Here is a 10,555-nt window from a genome sequence, read left to right as displayed (position 1 = left end):
TTTACACGAGGTTCACACACCATACATTTAAAGCATGTTGCCCTTCACCCTGCAAATAATCCCTTTGATTCGGGAAAATTTGGATCCTAAGATCCTAGGGCCAGCTTACAATTTTTGTTGGGAATCCACGGTTGTCCTTTAAATATGATCCAATCGGAGAAGGGTACTTTTATAAGCATTTTGATTCCATAGGAAAAGCCTGACCATGCAGCTGCCTAGGACTGCACAATCAAAGGTACCCCATACCAAAGGCAGTGTGAGAGTCCTGTTTCTGGTCCAGCTCCTTCCAGTACGGCCAGGACCCCATCTATGCTGAGAGAGCACACAGAATCCTCTGAAATGCTGCAGGGGATTCTGATGCACTTCCTCAGTATAGGATGCTACACTATGTGAGACACCGCTCCCTCAAACCAATTCCCTCAAACTTGAGCGATCTGTAGGAATCCCCTCCAAACAAACGAGAAGTATCGCTTGTTATGTACTGAAGTTCTCACCCTGGGCCAGTAGGGGGATACTGTAGATAGTTATGCAAATGTAGGATTGAAAGTGACGTTCAGTGATTGGATAGTTTGTATGCAAATGAAGGATCGAAAGTGACATTCAGTGATTGGATAGTTTTAGAAAGTTGCTACAGTTACGTTGTTCAGGAGCTCTATATAAGCAAGCTGGCTGAGCTCTTCAGTTCAGTTCTGTTCTGGCCTCGGAATATCAAGAGCTGTCTGAAGAATCGCTGTGTTGTCTGATATGTACGCCCACAACTTAACATCGCCTTGAGCAGAATGAGAAGCTGACACACAAAAGTGGGTTTTAAAGATCTCATTGGCACCCCAAACCTAAATACATTTGTTTGGAAGTAAGTCCCGTTAATTTCAGAGGAACTTACATCTGAACTGTTTTTCTCTTTTTCCTTTCCCCCCATTAAATCAGTTTGCCCACTTACTTCTTCTCATGCTCAACAATCCCAGAAACCTTTCTGACAACTTAAAATGTTTCCATTGTCCGGTTAACATGACCCCCCTCCCTTGAAGCAGCTGCGTCTAATAGGTGTCCTGGTGACACCAGTGTAGGGATAGCCATCGCACTTAGGCTTCCCCCTTCAGCCAGCTGTTCTTGGATACTTGCCCCACACAGGGCCGGGATTCTGGGCTGAACTGGAGCAGCTGCTTAATAAGGGCTTGGCAGGGCTCCGCCAAAGCGGGCAGGTCTTCGGGGAAAACGACGCCTTTCTTCTGGCGGCACGGCATGTTATGGATGTGGGTGTCATCGAAGGGCATGCAGCCGGTTATCATCACGTAGAGCATGACGCCCAAACTCCACACGTCGTACTTTTTGGGGTCGTAGGGGACGCCCATGAGGACTTCGGGAGAGGCATAGGCCGCAGAACCACAGTAGGTGGTACTCAGCTCCGGGTACCCGCGCGATTCTCTGCCAAAGCCAAAGTCGGTCAGCTTTGCTCGGCGGCCGTCCGAAGTGAGCAGCACGTTCTCGCACTTGAGATCCCGGTGCACCAAATGCCGGTCGTGGAGGTAGCGCACGGCACCCACCACCTGGGCAAAGATGTCCCGTGCCTCAGGGGCGCAGGGCAATTTGCCTGTCTTCTGCACCATCTGCAGCAGGTCTGTAGACGCGGCCTCCATCACAATGTACAGCGTCCCGTTGCAGACTTCGATGAACTCGTAGACCCTGACGATGTGCGGATGACGGATCCCTCTCAAGATGGAGAGTTCCCTCGGCAGAAACTTCTCCACAAAATCCCGGGGCGCTCGACGCCGGTCCACCATTTTGATGGCTAGTGGCCCCTTGTATTTGGCCGAAGTGGCTACTCTCACCTTGGAATAGCTGCCTTCCCCCAAGGTTTGGCCCAACTTGTAACCGAGGTCGCTCAGAAGTTTATCTCCTCTGGAAGCCCTTGACATGATGACCTGGTCAGGGTGACAAGGCCTGTAGTTTTTCTTCTCGGGACTCAGTGCTTTAACCCATTGTGATAGACATCTCTAGACTTTCACTCCCCATGTGCCCACTGAGGGCTTGGCTTCGAAGTCATCACTACTCATACAGGTATTGTGAAGTGGCTGGGAGTGTCATGCGCTTCCTGTGCATAATCAGCAGTGCCAAGACCCTTGTGGTCCCAGAACTGGTCTGTCCAGCTTCGATATCAACACTGGGGAGTTTGAGGAGGTTTCAATTCCTCTTCTTCATGGGATGGATTATATAACCTGCTTCCACTTTATGGAGGAATTCCCAATGACATTCTTCTCTTTTTTTATACATAAAATTTATTTATTTGGCTTTTCAAATGAAAAATTCACAGAGATATATCACACATCAATCATAAAAACAAGATTCCAAGGAATCTCCTGGACTTCCATACTCCTCTTTGTGGGTCCTTTCCTATTAATCCTTTCCTCTCACATCTTTTATGACAATCCAAAACCCTTACCTCTTCCATTATGTCCAGAATTCCCAGGTGGAGCTACCTCTTGAGGCATTGTATACTTAGTTTTTTATATATAATTTTTATTAAATTTTGTTTTACAATTTAGAATATGCATATAAACAACCTTAGTCAAAGACTTCCCTTCTTCTCTTTCCATGGTTCATTTTGCATAACACAAACCCCTGCATGTTCTATATAAACTAAACCACTCAGCATTCCATTATTACATCCATCAAAACTTATTTACACTGTTGAATTTATCTTAACGCTGCCAAAGTTTTCAAGTGTGCACAATTTCCCCCCATACATTCAATAAACATTTTCCAGTCTTCTTTAAACCTATATTCTTGTTCTCTTATTCTATGAGTTAGGTCTGCAAGCTGTGCATATTCCATCAGTTTAAGTTGTCATTCTTCTTTAGCTGGGAACCTCGCTCGTTTTCCATTTTGGGGCTAACAAAACATGGGCTGCAGTAGTGGCATACATAAATAACCTTTTTTTGACACCTGGGAATATCTGTTTGAAATACCCCCAACAAAAAGGACTCTGGGTTGTTGTTTTTTTGAAAGGTACTTTTAAACACTTTTTTCAATTCATTATAAATTATTTCCCAATACTATTTTACCCTTTTACAGGCCCACCACATATGAAAGAACGAGGCATTGTATACTTTGAAACTTTTCATCATTTCCTCCCTTGACCTGCTTCAGAAGTTCCTTCAGATCTGGGGGTGGAGAACATCTGGCCCTCCAGATGTTCTTGGACTCCAGCTCCCATCAGGCCCAGCTACCAAGGATGATGGGAACTGAAGCTCAACCGCATCTGGAGGGCTACAGGCTGCCCATCACCCCTGCTTTCGATTCTAAATCTTTTCAAATCGGCTGCGCACAGCTCAAATGTGCAGAACCAATTTTTGTGTATGCTAAGAACATAGAGAACATTCGAGGGAGTTCAGACTGTCTGGATTATGGAAATAGGCCCTCGACTTGAAAGGAAAAGTGAAGTTGAAATCTTTTATGCTAATACAAATTAGCATCATGGTTTATCCTAATGTGCACTTTAAAGGCAAGCTGGGTTTGTCTCTCTGCAAAGGAGTTGCCCTGACAAAGAAGGCCTGAAAGAGATCTCCAAGGACGGCAGGGAGCTCAAGGTCAAACTGGCAAGGTAAAAGCAAAACCTTTAATTTCTTCCAGTAAGAAATGCCACACAAATAGGAAGTTGTTTAACTCCTGTTAGGAGGTGTCACAAACAGGAAGTAGCTTGACACCTCTTATGAAATATGCTTTAATTAAATCCATCATTTTGATCCCTTGAAGCGCAACAACTAGATGGCCTACACCTACCTAGTAATAACAGCCTACCCTAAATGTTTGGGTGGCACACTTAAAAGCATACATAGAATACATAGAACCCCCTGCAATGCAAAGCACTGCTGATCATTGCTTTGGAAGCTCATGCTACAAGATTATATTCATCATAACTTTTAAAAACACCCCAAACTCTGGTGTTTTCCAATGTACAGACTCTCCATGTGTCCCTATTTTCCACGGACAGTCCTGGGTTTACAGAAGCTGTCCCAGTTTCTGATTTGATCTCGGAATGTTCCGTTTTTCAGCATTTCCTTAGGACATCCCTATTTTCATCAGAGAAATGTTGGAAGTTAAGGTAAGGTAAAGGTAAAGGGACCCCTGACCATTAGGTCCAGTCGTGACTGACTCTGGGGTTGCAGCGCTCATCTCGCTTTATTGGCCGAGGGAGCCGGCGTACAGCTTCCGGGTCGTGGCCAGCATGACTAAGCCGCTTCTGGCGAACCAGAACAGCGCACGGAAATGCCGTTTACCTTCCTGCCGGAGCGGTACCTATTTATCTACTTGCACTTTGATGTGCTTTCGAACTGCTAGGTTGGCAGGAGCAGGGACCGAGCAGCGGGAGCTCACCCTGTCGTGGGGATTCGAACCACCGACCTTCTGATTGGCAAGTCCTAGGGTCTGTGGTTTAACCCACAGCACCACCCGCATCCCAGAAGTTAAGGTAGGATGTCCCTATTTTCACTGTGGAAATGTCGGAGAGTATGGAGACATACAATCCCCAAGCCAGCCCTGCATAAGGAAGTTTTTAAATGTTTAATGTTTTATTCTGGTTTTTTTTTTTAAAATATGTTGGAAGTCGCCCAGAGTGGGTAGGGTATAAATAGTAAAACTATTATGATGGAATATGGAATTATTATGGAATATTATTATTTTCATTGGAGAAATGTTGGAGGGTATGCAATGAGGAAATGGTAGAAGTTTCCCCAAGAAATCATTCCTTCTAATTTAATTTCCATTTCCATTTCCTGGAAAGAAAATGAATTAAGAGTCTGGGAATTCATGTGGTCACACAATTGTCTGAAGCGTTTCTATAATTTTAAGATTTCCCTCCTTTTTGCAACATTGCAATAGCGTCCTCTTTCTCAAATCTCCTCTAGAGTTAGCATATTCAACTGAATGGAGGAAGTGTGCAAAATTTAATCCCGTAAGAATACTGCATTCACGCCAAGGGCACCAGGAAAGCCCTGTCAGGTAAAAGCACAGTGGGTCTGTTTAGTCCAGCATTCTGCATACTATAGCAGCCAAGCAGATGTTTGGGTCTGAAGACAGTGGCCCTTCCTTGCTGTTGCTCTGCCAGCAACTGATATTCAATGCCAACATGCTGCCCTTGGGCAAAGAGACAGCCTATGAATCAGCCTTGGATGAAATTATCTATGGATTTCCTGTCTATACCCAAAACACATTTAAGGGAAGTACATTCCAGTGATGTTCATTAAATTTACAGCCACTTATATGGGACCCGGGACCCAGGACCCGGGTGGCGCTGAGGGTTAAACCACAGAGCCTAGGACTTGCCAATCAGAAGGTTGGTGGGTTGGCGGTTCGAATCCCCATGATGGGGTGAGCTCCCGTGGCTTGGTCCCTGCTCCTGCCAACCTAGCAGTTTGAAAGCACGTCAAAGTGCAAGCAGATAAATACCGTATTTTTCGCCCTATAGGACACACTTTTCCCCCTCCAAAAATGAAGGGGAAATCTGGGTGCGTCCTATGGGGTGAATGCAGGCTTTCGCTGAAGCTTGGAGGGCGAGAGGGGTCGGTGCGCACCGACCCCTCTCACTCTCCAGGCTTCAGGAAGACATCCGCAGCCTAGGCAGCCCTGCAGGGGTTCCCGCAGGGATGTCTAGGCTGCGGATAGCAGCCTGCTTCCCGGAGCGTCGGGCGCCCTGGAAGCAGAGCTCCCGGCGCTTCGGGAACACATTCGCAGCCTAGGCAGCCCTGGTGGGCGAGGCGCCCTGAAGCAGAGCGCCCCGCGCACCAGACAGACATCCGCAGCGTGGGGAGCCCTGCAGGATTTCCCCGCAGGGCTCCCCACGCTGCGGATAGCAGCCTGCCGCCCGGAGCGCAGGGCGCCCTGAAGCAGAGCGCCCCTCGCGCCGTGCATACATCCGCAGCGTGGGCAGCCCTGCAGCAGTTCCTCACAGGGCTCCCCATGCTGCGGATAGCAGCCTGCCGCCTGGCGCGCAGGGCGCCCTGAAGCAGAGCGCCCCTCGCGCCGGTCAGACATCGGCCAGCCCCACAAGCTCGGGGGACAGCAGGGAGGCGCAGCGCCGCCATCCCACTGTTCCCCGACCTGGTTCGGTTTCCCCAACTTGCTTTTGGGGGGGAAATAAAGGAATAAAAAATTCCCTTTATTTTCCCCCCAAAAAACTAGGTGCGTCCTATGGGACGGAGCGTCCTATGGGACGAAAAATACGGTAGGTACTGCTCCGGTGGGAAGGTAAATGGTGTTTCTGTGCGCTGCTCTGGCCAGAAGCGGCTTAGTCATGCTGGCCATATGACCCAGAAGCTGTACGCCGGCTCCCTCAGCCAATAAAGCGAGATGAGCGCCACAACCCCAGAGTCAGCCATAACTGGACCTAATGGTCAGGGGTCCCTTTACCTTTTATATGGGACCCAGCCAGGGCCGGATATAGGTTTGAGGAGGCCCTAAGCTACTGAAGGTAATGGGGCCCTTTCTATGTCCAGCTGTCCTTTGTCAACAACAAATTGTTGCTGTTTTTTGTGTTGCATATATGCTGTATGGTAATTTATGGACCTAATACTGGCATAGGCAAACTTGGTCCTTCAGATGTTTTGGGACTGCAATTCCCATCATCCCTAGTTAACAAGGCCAGTGGTCAGGGAAGATGGGAGTTGTAGTCCCAGAACATCTGGAGGGCCAAGTTTGTCTATGCCTGACCTAATATGTATCTAAAGCCATTTGCACATAACAAAATATGTATTTTATCAAAGTAATTGTTGAACTGGAACCAGTGATATTTTAGGGAGGAGGCTAGCAGGTGGGCCCCATTACTTACCGTACATCAGTGATGTAGGCTCCTATGATGTAAGTAAGTGATGAGCAAACTTGGCCCTCCAGCTATTTTGGGACTACAATTCCCATCATCCCTGACCACTGGTCCTGTTAGCAAGGGATGATGGGAGTTGTAGTCCCAAAACAGCTGGAGGGCCAAGTTTGCTCATCACTTACTTACATCATAGGAGCCTACACAACACAAAACACTGTTGCTGTATGTAGGTTTTATTTTATTTGGGTTTTTTTTATCTTATATTTTGGAAATGTACATCCAGGTTTTTTTCCCCTTTAAATTTTTTTGGGGGTCCCCAAGAGAGTGGGGCCCTAAGCTATAGCTTGTTTAGCTTATACGTAAATTCAGCACTGGACCCAGCAAGGCAGCTGTGCAAATACATATAGTTAAGAGGTTTTCATGAAAAATGTCCCATGCACTCATCGGGGGAAGCTCAGGGGTGAGGCATCAGTGGAGGAGGCTCTATTCAACAACAACAACAACTTCATTATTTATACCCCGCCCATCTGACTGGGTTGCCCCAGCCACTCTGGGTGGCTTCCAACATAGTCATACCTCGGGTTACAGATGCTTCAAGTTGCATTTTTTTGGGTTACAGACTGGCGAAACCCAGAAGTACTGGAATGGTTTACTTCCGGGTTTCGGTGGTCGCATATGCGCAAAAGCGCTAAATCGACCTTTGCGCATGTGCAGAAGCACAGAAGCGCCGAATCGCAACCCGCGCGTGTGCAGATGCGCCACTGTGGGTTGCAAATGCTGTGGGTTGCGAATGATGCGGGTTGAGAATGTGCATCCCGCACTTATCACGTTCGCAACCCGAGTGTCCACTCTATATAAAAACATAATAAAACATTAAACATAAAAAAACACCTACCCCTTATAGATGTCTCTTAAAGGTTGTATAATTACTTAACCCCTTGGGTCGGGGGTCACATAACTCCATGGCCCCCAATATTTTCCCTAAGGAAAAGCGGAACATTACAGGATCAAATCAGAAACTGGGACGGCTTTGGTAAATCCGGGACTGTCCCTGGTACATAGGGACACTTGGAGGATCGGCCCTCTGTGTTTGGTGTCCTAGGTTGCATCTGAAGTATTTGGAGCTGAGCGGTTGGAAATAAAGAAGGCAGGGCTTTCTTTATTTCAGGGAGAACTCACTGGAACTTAGTTCCGGCACCTCTCAGGTGGGTTCTGGCACTTCTTCTGGCAAGTGCCGTTGCCATTCTAAGAGAATGAGGGAGGCTTTCATGGTGAGTTCTGGCACCTCTTTTTCTAGAAAAAATATCACTGTATGGCCTAATAAATGTGGGTTCAAAAAACACCACCACCTTGCCTCTTGTTTCTATTTCTTTTATGTCCTTACCGCACCTGTGGGTAGCAGTTGAATATGGCAATCTAGAGTCATGTGCATCTACATGCATTATAATTATGAGACCACAGATAGCAAGGTGGTGTTTACATCTGTCATATATTGTTGGCTGGCAGGCAAATGGACAAACAGGACCAGGAGACTTGAAAGAAAAAATGCACGAGAGGCAAACTGGAGGAAAAACAGGAGGGTTTTGTGCAAGAATGCTGCAATAATTTGCCGCCAGCAGATTCCGCCCTCCCGCCAAGGGAACCACAATTTGTTGCTGAAGAAGGGCAGCATTTCAGGTTTTGATTAAGAGTCTCCCTCTGTTCAAATTTGACCTCATAGGTTAACTAAGTGGCATCTACAATTCCCAGAGTTCCCTGGGAAGAGGGGTTGCTAAACTACTCGGGGAACTGTAGCTATGTGGAGATGATACTGGTTTAAATGTACAGTGGTACCTCGGGTTAAGTACTTAATTTGTTCCGGAGGTTCGTACTTAACCTGAAACTGTTCTTAACCTGAAGCACCACTTTAGCTAATGGGACCTCCCACTGCTGCCGGAGCACGATTTTTGTTCTCATCCTGAAGCAAAGTTCTTAACCTGAAGCACTATTTCTGGGTTAGTGGAGTCTGTAACCTGAAGCGTTTGTAACCTGAAGTGTGTGTAACCCGAGGTACCACTGTATAGTGTCAGCTTGGGTACGACTAACATTTCCTACAGCCCTAGATCTGGTCTACTGAGCACTTTGTTTGCTGGGAAATTATATAAATGATGAACGTTCTTCCTAAATTTATCCTGATTTGCTTGTGGTTATACATCTTCTATAGGGACGCAGGTGGCGCTGTGGGTTAAAGCCTCAGCGCCTAGGGCTTGCCGATCGAAAGGTCGGCGGTTCGAATCCCTGTGGCGGGGTGCGCTCCCGCTGCTCGGTCCCAGCGCCTGCCAACCTAGCAGTTCGAAAGCACCTCCGGGTGCAAGTAGATAAATAGGGACCGCTTACCAGCGGGAAGGTAAACGGCGTTTCCATGTGCGGCTCTGGCTCTGGCTCTGGCCAGAGCAGCGATGTCACGCTGGCCACGTGACCCGGAAGTGTCTCCGGACAGCGCTGGCCCCTGGCCTCTTAAGTGAGATGGGCGCACAACCCCAGAGTCTGTCAAGACTGGCCCATACGGGCAGGGGTACCTTTACCTATACATTTTCTAATTAATCAACCATTTATCCCACTCATTTTAAGTGCATTTCTGCCTCTTTTCTAACCACAAAACCTGCACACGGAAGCTTATACCCAGAACAAACTTAGTTGGTCTCTAGGGTGCTACTGGACAATCTTTTATTTATTTCGACTGTCAGACCAACATGGCTACCTACCTGAATCTAGAACCACAAAACCTGTTATTGTTTTGAAAAGAAAGATGGGTGTGTTGTACCACGACACTTGAGTTGCACAAACCTAAATTTCCAGTTTGGATTGAATCTCTCCTACAAAATACTGGCAGTCTGGAGGCGACCTATGACTTCTGCTGCAAAAACCGCACTTATGAAAGCCCACATGGTAGTGGTGTTACCCTGGCATGTGAGTGACTGCGAAATTAGAGGTCCCTTCCTAAGGCATAGAAAAATAAACAGGTGATCATTAGTAGGTGACTAAGAGGGCAGGTTTGGGATGCGGGTGGTGCTGTGGGTTAAACCACAGAGCCTAGGACTTGCCGATCAGAAGGTTGGTGGTTCGAATCCCTGCGACGGGGTGAGCTCCCATTGTTCAGTCCCTGCTCCTGCCCACCTAGCAGTTCAAAAGCACGTCAAGTGCAAGTAGATAAATAGGTACCACTCCGGTGGGAAGGTAAACGGCGTTTCTGTGCGCTGCTCTGGTTCGCCAGAAGCGGCTGTTATGCTGGCCACATGACCCCGGAAGCTGTCTGCGGACAAATGCCAGCTCCCTCGGCCAGTAAAGCAAGATGAGTGCCACAACCCCAGAGTCGTCCTTGACTGGACTTAACAGCCTTTACCTTTAAGAGGGCAGGAGGGAGGGAGGATGGTGAACATGAAGAACCTAGCGATGGAATGGGCAGAGCAATTTGGAAGATGATCTGAGATGCATAAATACCGTTTAACATTCTGCTGGATGAAGAGTTCTGAACACTGCGAAGGCTCGCTAGCTATTTTGTGGGCATTTTTTGGGGGGGGGTCACTGCTGATAAAGGCGCTGTGCCTAACTGTGGCTCTCTCTCTCTCTCACGGACTGACCCACACGGCCTCCTTTGCTTTAAAATGCTTTATGACTCAGTTAGTTTCCTTTAAGAACAGCACAATCTGATTCCTCACGTCCTCTTCCAATCAAACATATCCCGCATTATAGATTAATAAT

The 10,555-nt window shown here is 47.5% G+C and overlaps 1 pseudogene across 1 annotated transcript; it reads right to left on the bottom strand.

Annotated features, from left to right (window-relative positions):
* Positions 1 to 801: 801 nt before the first annotated feature.
* LOC307221372 (testis-specific serine/threonine-protein kinase 6 pseudogene) lies at positions 802 to 2,042 on the bottom strand (annotated as a pseudogene). Its single transcript has one exon. The product of its transcript is annotated as a testis-specific serine/threonine-protein kinase 6 pseudogene (transcript).
* Positions 2,043 to 10,555: the final 8,513 nt, after the last annotated feature.

This window comes from Podarcis cretensis (genome assembly GCF_951804945.1).
Source record: "Podarcis cretensis genome assembly, chromosome: 1".
In the NCBI taxonomy this organism is placed as follows: Eukaryota; Metazoa; Chordata; class Lepidosauria; order Squamata; family Lacertidae; genus Podarcis; species Podarcis cretensis.
This window is presented reverse-complemented; position numbering and strand designations above follow the sequence as displayed.